The sequence below is a fragment of the Myotis davidii genome, unplaced genomic scaffold (assembly GCF_000327345.1).
Source record: "Myotis davidii unplaced genomic scaffold, ASM32734v1 scaffold1395, whole genome shotgun sequence".
NCBI classification, from domain to species: Eukaryota; Metazoa; Chordata; class Mammalia; order Chiroptera; family Vespertilionidae; genus Myotis; species Myotis davidii.
Window position 1 is genome coordinate 767,155 of NW_006288604.1, and position 1,340 is coordinate 768,494.

A 1,340-nucleotide genomic window follows, 5' to 3' on the forward strand; every position below is an offset into this window, starting at 1 on the left:
TCTAAATGGCATCAGGAGAGAAGCCCGGTCTAAACCCAGGCCCCCAAACTGAGCTGTGCACATGTATAGGCCCTCATGGATGCTCTTCCTTTTAAACAAACTTCTACTTCAAGCTAAATATTTCAAAAACTAAAATATTTCCCTTTTTTAATTTGTGTTAATCCTCACGTGAGGAGATCTTTCCATGATGTTTTTTAGAGAGAGTGGAAGAGAGGGGAGAGACAGAGAGAGAAACATTGATGCGAGGACACATCGATTGGCTGCCGCCCACACGCGCCCCGACCAGGGCCAGGATTGAGCCTGCAACCGAAGCAAAATCCAACAACCGTGGACCAAAATCTAACCTGGGCCCCCTCAGCCCACCGGCCAACACTCTACCCACTGAGCACACCAGCCAGGGTGTGGTTCCCTTCACAGGTTTAAGAAAGCCGTGGGACCGAGGGCTTCTCCACATGATTATAAAAACGTGAACAAGACGTGCATGCGTGTGCATGTGTGTGCGTGCGTGCGTGCATGTGTGTGCATGTGCGTGTGTGTCTGCATGCCTGTGCATACGTGTGTGCGCATGTGCATTCACACACAAAGCACGAGTTTCCGTTCCTAAAACGTGGCGGGAGCCCTGCCCACCTGGGGGGCTGTGTGAGCTGGAGCAGCCCAGCGCCCGCTGTGGGCAGAGCTGAGGGAGTGACAGGCAGCACCTGTCACGTGTCAGGCCTCCGCCGGCACATTTTCTTCTCTCTGAGGCCCTTCGCTGAGAAGCCAGCCCCTGAAGGGCCTCCGTGACCTGGGCTCTGTGTCACAATCCTCATTTTCAACGATACCAGGAAGAGGTTTTGTGCCCATGCACCTGGGGGCGCTGGGGGGCGCCGTCACCCCCCATAGGACAAGCTCTCGTGGGCACAGCTCCCGGAGGCGTGGGCCCTGCTGGCACCGGGTCAGGACGGAGCTCTGGGGCTCAGGATCCACCCCACGGAGCCCTTTCTGACCGGCGGAGGCGGGACCATCCCCTCCTGGGAGCATCGTCCCCGCTTCCCATGGACGAGGCCAGCCAGCCCCTCAGCCAGCGAGCGGTCCCCGGAGGAACCATCCCCTCGGTGACCAGGACCTCTGTCCAGATGAGGCCCTGGCCCGCTGTGGGCCCCAAACCCCCAGAACCGGCACCGGCCTGGCTCAGCCACCGGCCTGGGCCCTCGGGGAGGGTCGTGCCGAGAGCGAGCCCGTCACCAAGGGGCCGCAGTTGTGCTGATTTTGTGGGTTACATGTGGGGGATGGTTTTACCTGGACGGCCACGAGGTCGCACTCACAGCCTCCGTCCGGCTCCGTGTCCAGGGCTCTCGCTG